This window comes from Lepidochelys kempii, chromosome 1 (genome assembly GCF_965140285.1).
Source record: "Lepidochelys kempii isolate rLepKem1 chromosome 1, rLepKem1.hap1, whole genome shotgun sequence".
In the NCBI taxonomy this organism is placed as follows: domain Eukaryota; kingdom Metazoa; phylum Chordata; order Testudines; family Cheloniidae; genus Lepidochelys; species Lepidochelys kempii.
Window position 1 is genome coordinate 81,202,477 of NC_136380.1, and position 8,373 is coordinate 81,210,849.

An 8,373-nucleotide genomic window follows, 5' to 3' on the forward strand; every position below is an offset into this window, starting at 1 on the left:
TTCCATGACGTCCGTACTAAATCACAGCCTTACCTATAACTATTGTTAAATAGTAATTTTGTTTATGCAGAAAAAAGGAGGAGGGGGCAGAGGTTAAATCTGTAGTGAGACTCCAAGCAGGAGGAGCCTGGGAAAGGTCTCATATGTTATGAAGAAGCATGTAAATTTCAGGGATAACATTATTATGTTTCATACTCAGTACTACGAGAAAGTGATTGGGATTCACTACCATTGTCAAATGGGTGGTTGGGCATGTTTTGGTTTGTGGGGGAAGGAGGAAGATGTGCTTCTTGCTGTCCACCCAATTGAGGGGCAGGACCCAGTATCTCCTCCTGCAGGGCCCTTTTGAATAGTTCTTTCTAAATTTAGATGTATTCTTTCCCATAACTCATGCCTCAAAGCACACCACAGCTGATGAAACTCTATAGTACATGATCATAGAATATCAGGGTTGGAAGGGACCTCAGGAGGTCATCTAGTCCAACCCCCTGCTCAAAGCAGGGCCATCCCCAAGTTTTGCCCAAGATCCCTAAATTGCCCCTTCAAGGATTGAACTCACAACCCTGGGTTTAGCAGGCCAATGCTCAAACCACTGAGCTATCCCTCCCCCTGAATGTTTAAATGGTTCTGCATTTTCAGAAGTCATGATGCAATCTGAGTTGCTTTGTTCCCAGGAAGCACCAGACTGCAGCTTTAATTTGAAGAAAAGTGGTCTAGCTTAGCATGGGAGACCTTGCTCATGCCACTACTGGATTGGGTATGAGAGCTGCTGGACTTCTCCTTGTAGACAGAAAGTTTCCTGCCTATTACACTTTAAGTGACAGAAGTGTGGGGGGACTGCTAAAACCCGTACAAAATGCCCATTTCAGGTAATGGGTAGAGAGTCTAGATAGTTCTTATTTCCGTCAGACTGGAAATATTGAAAATATTGGAAAAAAGGCGAGTTCAAGAATGGGTTAAAGGGTTAAACAGTATTTTTAAACTGTATATTGCCCATTTCGATTTTGATCAGTTTGACAGCATGAATGGAAATTAGCTTGTGACAGGCTTATGCTGCCCCTGTGGGAGGGCCTACCTGGGCCTAGCAGGTAAGATAAAAAGGGGCTGGTGGCTTCTACCAAGGGCCAGTTCTAGGTGGAACTGGGACATGAAGAAAGGATCTTCCCTCTCTTCATCCAAGATGCCCGGACCAATCAGGACTTAACACTGACTGCACATTTTGATTATACCAATGAAGGATTGTGGGTTAGTGTTATGGAATTTAAAGTTGAGGGGTCCATCTTGAATTAAGTATCAGTTTATTACTGTAAAATTAAAGCAAGCTTGCTTTGTGAGTATGTGGCAAAGCTGTTTTGGAGTCCACTGGAAAGGAGTTGGTGATTCTAGCAGAGGTGAGTCCACAAAAAGTCTCCATCACATCTGACATCCTTCCTGACAATTGCAGCAGATACTCCAGGAACTGAATGAATATGGGCAGAGAATTGCCCTCTTGCTTGTTGTGCTGGTTCCTCCAGGTCAGGACAGAGGCACACTGCTTCCATCTGTACTGTATGCGTTCTATGGATTAAAAAAGGTTTGCTAATCTGTCATTTAAACTCACATAAAACATACTAAGAAAAGAGTAGAAGTCAAATAAAGGGAGAGATGTCCACCAAATCAGGATAGTGTTAGCAAAGGTAAGATAGCTCGTCAAAACAAATGGCAAGGGAGGAAGTTGAGATAAATCAGAAGCTGAATGCAAACTTCAGAAGGGAATTTAAACATGAATCAGATTCCATAAGTACCAAAGCATCTGAGGTTTTAAGAGCCTTAAATGTGAATAAGATTTTGAACTTAATTGTCAGCTTCAGAGGTAACCATGTAAACTCCTGAATGGAAGTCTAATATGGAAATTGGGGAGGCTGTAACAAGTTAAACAAGCAGCAGCATTTTTAGTGGCTCCTGGGCGGAACAGAAAAATCTGAAAGGCTAGCAAGATGATCATTATAATAATAAAGGTGAGGGAAAAAACTACAGTGAGAAACAAACAGGTAATATTTGATGTTAGACTTATGGAGGATACAAAATCTGGCAATTGTTACTAATATGAGTGGCAAATGATAGGTCAGCATAAAAAATATATGAACATTGTCACAAATTGGATGATGTCATGTAGGAAGACTAGAACTTTAAAGTTAGACAACTGGGAAAAAACCATGAGCTAAATCCACATTTAGACCTCTAACTACCATTTGAGGTACCTATGTCCAAAATTTAGATCCTCAAAACCCCTGCTTAGCAGCCACCTAACCCTATACGCACAAAGTCCATAGATAGCTAAGATTCCCTTCGTGCCTAAATTTCTGGTGGTGCACATGTGCACTGCTACATAAAGCCTAACTTTGTGGAGGTGCCTGGTGCCTAAGCCCCAGCAGGATTCACAAACTATGTTCCCCCACCTCTCCTGTGGCATCCAATCCAGCTCTAATGCACTCTTTTGCAATCTTTCCATTTGAAGCTGTTCCACTTTGTATTAATAAACACATTTATTGGAACAGGGAATTGGGTATCCAACCTTCCAGGTGAGTGCCCTCACCAATGGGCTAATGAGTCATTGTAATTTTTTCTCTGGCCTAGTGAATTTATACAAATCTCTTCTCCCCCTCAGGCCAAGGGAGGATTTGAACCAGATATCAACCACATCCAAGGTGAGTATCCGAACCACAGGGCTAAAAGTTATGCGGGTGCTCCTTCCCTTCCTACACTGACTTCTTGCTAAAATGGCATAGGTGCATCCTTGCAGCCAGGACTTAGGCACTTATCTGCAAGAGAGGGGCAGGGCTTAGTACACACCTCTCAGCTTGGCATCACCTATTTTAGGCAACAAGCTGCGTAACATCCTGGCTTTCGTGAATCCCATTCGAGGCACCTGTCTCTCCCCATTCATGGTATGAGGAGCCTAGGTGCCAAATTCAGGCTTTGTGACTCCAGTGGATTTTTTTTTCTAGACACCTAAGAGTTTCTTTGTGAATCTGGCCCTAGGTGCCTAACTCCAGGGCAGGGGAAGGCACCTCCCTTCACTCAGGATTCATAGCCATGAATCCTCTCCTGGAATTAGTCACCTAATCCAGGTCAGCTGTTTGTCTCAGAAAGCTGAGGAGGTGCCCCCACTCCCATACCCAATAACCCAGTAGTTGGACCACTCAACCATAACATAGGAGATTCAGGTTCAAACTCGCACTCTGCCTGAGTACAAGGAGGGACTTGAACTTGTGTCTCCAACCGCACAGGTGAGTGCCCTGAGTTATTGGATAGTGTGGTGGGCATCTCAGTCTCTCCTGTTAAAGCTGGATTCAGTGCCCTGCTCTGGTGACTTCTTTTTAAAAAATTATTTATTCACATTAGACCAGCTTCAACAGGAGAAACTGAGCAGCCCCACCTCAGACTATCATATAGTTCAGAGGTTAAAGCATGCATTCTAGAACTGGCAGGGCTCTCTTCAAATCCCTTCAAAACCTGGAGGTCTCCCCTCATCCCATGTGAGTACCCTAACCACTGAGCTAAAGGTTATGAGGGAGGTTCTTCCCTCCCCCCATCCGTTTTGTGTAAGCTCATCTGTAAGGGCCAATCTGGTAGGCGAGCTCTGAGCACACTTATATAGATACATATATGTGCTCATTTTCCAGGTGTGTGTGTGTGTGTGTATAATATTTACACACACACACACACAGAGACACACACACACACATCTGGAAAATGAGCATTATTTATATATATATATATATATATATATATATAATGTCACCAGCACAGAAACAGTACTAGACCTATTACCTGACTTAAAGCCGCAGTAGACTCTAAATATAAAGAAAACAGACCCAGAACAAAAACTTGAAGCATGCCCATTGCTAAATTGAAAAATCAGGATTAATGCTTACCACAAAGAGCTTGAAAGGACTAGTAGAGAGCTATGAGTCAAACCACTTGACTCAGTGAGTCTGAATAACTGTATGGATAACTCCCATTGACACTAATGGGAGCTGCATGTGTAAATCTCCATGAAGATACCTTGGTAGCAGCTACATTTAAACATAAGTATTCAAGAAAGGTACTATACAAATAACTTAATCACTTATCTTTTCCCGTTGTAAAAACAACTTTTCTATAAGTGTGCTTCAGTTGCTTCAGCAAATCGCCATGTGATAGTCACTTCGAGTATATCTAAGCAACTAAAATTAATCCTGTGGCTTGTTGTGACTGAAACTGCAGATGACTAGACAGAATTCTAGTTCCCGATAATAGGTTTCCACTCTATTTTGAAATAGACTGCAACAAAGATAATGAAAATGAAATCTGCAATGACCGATAATTGCAATGCTACAGTAAAGGTCTTTACCATACAAGATTAAACATTTCAAATACATGGGAGAAGCATACAGAAACCCCAGCTGGCAAATGACTTTTGTGTGTGCCCTTCTACACACAGTTTTAGAAGAAGCTAAACATTAATTACTATGCAGGATATTCAATGTGCGAGGTTTAAGAGATTTAAAATTTGCTTGATAATTTCTAAAGAAAAAGAAACAAAGGTAATGTAAGGCTACAGTGGCTTCTGGAGGTAAAGAGCTTATACAGAGTCAAAGCATCATCACAGTGTGAAGTTTAATTTACTGCTTTGAATATGTAACATGCACTTTATTTTTCACTATGTCTTCATTTTCTTCTGCAGTTATGCAAGTGTTTTTGTAGATAAATTTATACTATTGCTACAGTATATTAAGCTGCAATAAACCTCACAAAACCAAATTCCTCCGCTTACCACAAAACATGATCTAAAGTGAAAGATGTTAACCAGCCAAAGAGTAGAAGTATGTGCTGTGAATAGAAATTACAAATAAAGGAATGGCTGTAGCACATATCAGTAAAAGGCATTCTTACTTTATTATCCTTAGCAAGACACTTTGAAAATACTCTAGCCTGTCTTGCAGATATGATGTTTATAATGTTTCACCAAAGGTGCTACAGTGTCTGACACCAAAAACAATCGTTAAAATCATTTAAGGGAGAAAGATGTACTTCCTACGTCAACCAATTATTAACAGATGAAATTAATAACAAAAAACTTGAGAAAATACCTATATACCCAAACTTGGATTCAAAATGCAAACTGAACCTGATCAGAACCTTACATAGAAGTTTGAAAATATTTAGATTTCTACAATTTTAGAACTGGTTTTCTTATAATATTATGTATGAAGTTGAATCAGTGAGCAGTATTACTGATGAATTATCCATTGTTACTGTGAATAGGCAATTAGACAAATTGCTACTGGAGTTCAGCCATTGGGGAAACAGGAAAGTTCTCAAAATTCAGAGTAATAACTTCATTCATAAGGTAGGACTTTACCCAATGTAGGGCCATATTCAGGGCATAAGCAGGCAGAGTTCTAATTCAGTGAAGTCAATGGAGTTGCATCTGCTTATGCTAAGGCTGAATGTTCCACTTTATCCCCTTAACATTTAAAGTTATGGGGACATCATCAGTCACCTAAATTTTCAGCTTGCCCTCTATACCTATGAATAGTCTGTTTGCTTTTTGTGTGTAGAATAGAGTTGGATGGAAAATGGGAGGAGGGGTTCCCACAGAAAACTTTGACTTTTACATGAAAAAATTGAAAACTGAAAATTTTGGGCCAAGAAGGGACATTTTCTCCTGTATGTGGGAGTACCGTTTAATTGTTGAGGGAAAGGGAGAAAAAACATTAAGAGGCAAGTCAAAGGCGGGTAATGAAGCATTTTGTTCTCTAGGTCACATATGTTTTAAACAAGAGAAGAAAGTCAGCAAAATGAAAACCAATGTAAATCTGATATAATTATATTATTCATTCCAACATGAAAATTGCTTACAAATTTTAAATTTCATAGAATCATAGAATATCAGGGTTGGAAGGGACCTCAGGAGGTCATCTAGTCCAACCCCCTGCTCAAAGCAGGACCGATCCCCAATTAAATCATCCCAGCCAGGGCTTTGTCAAGCCTGACCTTAAAAACTTCTAAGGAAGGAGATTCCACCACCTCCCTAGGTAACGCATTCCAGTGTTTCACCACCCTCCTAGTGAAAAAGTTTTTCCTAATATCCAACCTAAACCTCCCCCACTGCAACTTGAGACCATTACTCCTTGTTCTGTCATCTGCTATCACTGAGAACAGTCTAGAGCCATCCTCTTTGGAACCCCCTTTCAGGTAGTTGAAAGCAGCTATCAAATCCCCCCTCATTCTTCACTTCCGTAGACTAAACATCCCCAGTTCCCTCAGCCTCTCCTCATAACTCATGTGTTCCAGTCCCCTAATCATTTTTGTTGCCCTCCGCTGGATGCTTTCCAATTTTTCCACATCCTTCTTGTAGTGTGGGGCCCAAAACTGAACACAGTACTCCAGATGAAGCCTCACCAGTATCGAATAGAGGGGAATGATCACGTCTCTCGATCCGCTGGCAATGCCCCTACTTATACTTCCCAAAATGCCATTGGCCTTCTTGGCAACAAGGGCACACTGTTGACTCATATCCAGCTTCTTGTCCACTGTAACCCCTAGGACCTTTTCTGCAGAACTGCTTTCCGAGCCATTCGGTCCCTAGTCTGTAGCGGTGCATGGGATTCTTCCGTCCTAAGTGCAGGACTCTGCACTGGTCCTTGTTGAACCTCATCAGATTTCTTTTGGCCCAATCCTCCAATTTATCTAGGTACCTCTGTATCCTATCCCTACCCTCCAGCGCATCTACCTCTCCTCCCAGTTTAGTGTCATCTGCAAACTTGCTGAGGGTGCAATTCACACCATCCTCCAGATCATTTATGAAGATATTGAACAAAACCGGCCCCAGGACCGACCCTTGGGGCACTCCACTTGATACCGGCTGCCAACTAGACATGGAGCCATTGATCACTACCCATTGAGCCCAACAATCTAGCCAGCTTTCTATCCACCTTATAGTCCATTCATCCAGCCCATACTTCTTTAACTTGCTGGCAAGAATACTGTGGGAGACCATGGCAAAAGCTTTGCTAAAGTCAAGGAACAACACATCCACTGCTTTCCCTTCATCCACAGAACCAGTTATCTCGTCATAGAAGGCAATTAGATTAGTCAGACATGACTTGCCCTTGGTGAATCCATGCTGACTGTTCCTGATCACTTTCCTCTCCTCTAAGTGCTTCAGAATTGATCCCTTGAGGACCTGCTCCATGATTTTTCCAGGGACTGAGCTGAGGCTGACTGGCCTGTAGTTCCCAGGATCCTCCTTCTTCCCTTTTTTTAAAGATGGACACTACATTAGCCTTTTTCCAGTCATCCGAGACTTCCCGGATCGCCATGAGTTTTCAAAGATAATGGCCAATGGCTCTGCAATCACATCCGCCAACTCCTTTAGCACTCTCAGATGCAACGCATCTGGCCCCATGGACATGTGAACATCCAGCTTTTCCAAATAGTCCCTAACCACTTCTTTCTCCACAGAGGGCTGGTCACCTCCTCCCCATGCTGTGCTGCCCAGTGCAGTAGTCTGGGAGCTGACCTTGTTCGTGAAGACAGAGGCAAAAAAAGCATTCAGTACATTAGCTTTTTCCACATCCTCTGTCACTAGGTTGCCTCCCTCATTCAGTAAGGGGCCCACACTATCCTTGACTTTCTTCTTGTTGCTAACATACCTGAAGAAACCGTTCTTGTTACTCTTAACATCTCTTGCTAGCTGCAACTCCAGGTGTGATTTGGCCTTCCTGATTTCACTCCTGCATGCCCGAGCAATATTTTTATACTCATCCCTGATCATTTGTCCAATCTTCCACTTCTTGTAAGCTTCTTTTTTGTATTTAAGATCAGCAAGAATTTCTGTTAAGCTGGTCGTCTGCCATATTTACTATTCTTTCTACACATCGGGATGGTTTGTCCCTGTAATCTCAATAAGGATTCTTTAAAATACAGCCAGCTCTCCTGGACTCCTTTCCCCCTCATGTTATTCTCCCAGGGGATCTTGCCCATCAGTTCCCTGAGGGAGTCAAAGTCTACTTTTCTGAAGTCCAGGGTCCATATTCTGCTGCTTTCCTTTCTTCCTTGTGTCAGGATCCTGAACTTGACCATCTCATGGTCACTGCCTCCCACTTCCACTTTTGCTTACCCTACTAATTCTTCCCGGTTTGTGAGCAGCAGGTCAAGAAGAGCTCTGCCCCTAGTTGGTTTCTCCAGCACTTGCACCAGGGAATTGTCCCCTACATTTTCCAAAAGCTTCCTGGATTGTCTGTGCACCGCTGTATTGCTCTCCCAGGAGATATCGGGGTGATTGAAGTCTCCCATGAGAACCAGGTTGTGCGATCTAGTAACTTCTGCAAGTTGCCGGAAGAA

At 42.3% G+C, this 8,373-nt stretch overlaps 1 long non-coding RNA gene across 1 annotated transcript; it reads right to left on the reverse strand.

The window, feature by feature from the left end:
* Positions 1-1,281: 1,281 nt before the first annotated feature.
* LOC140904004 (uncharacterized) lies at positions 1,282-4,250 on the reverse strand. Its single transcript, XR_012156411.1, has 2 exons — positions 3,918-4,250; positions 1,282-1,557 (listed from the first exon to the last, which is right to left on the reverse strand). It is a non-coding gene; the product is annotated as an uncharacterized LOC140904004 (long non-coding RNA).
* Positions 4,251-8,373: the final 4,123 nt, after the last annotated feature.